Source organism: Penaeus monodon, chromosome 28 (assembly GCF_015228065.2).
Source record: "Penaeus monodon isolate SGIC_2016 chromosome 28, NSTDA_Pmon_1, whole genome shotgun sequence".
In the NCBI taxonomy this organism is placed as follows: Eukaryota; Metazoa; Arthropoda; class Malacostraca; order Decapoda; family Penaeidae; genus Penaeus; species Penaeus monodon.
Window position 1 is genome coordinate 31,360,871 of NC_051413.1, and position 309 is coordinate 31,361,179.

Consider the following 309-nt stretch of genomic DNA (forward strand, 5'->3'; position numbering starts at 1 on the left):
CCTGGACCTTTAAATCGGGAGGATCTTTAAATGGCTTATTTCGAGGCGGATTTCTTTCCTATCTGGTCTTGCGTGGGGTTCTAATTCCGCCTTTGGGAGGAGGGAAGCACGTGTCTCCTTCGCGGGAACAGTTCAAATGCACTTTTCGGGGAGATTTCTCGCGATTTTCCAGCCGTTTTTTGTGTGTGTATTACGGGATCTCCCAGATGGCGGCCTCCTCTCCCTCTCGCCCGGGGAAGACTTGTTGATTTCGCCCTTATTTCCCCCTTCTGGCGCCCCGCAGCGGTCGCTCACTGGCACAGCATGTAT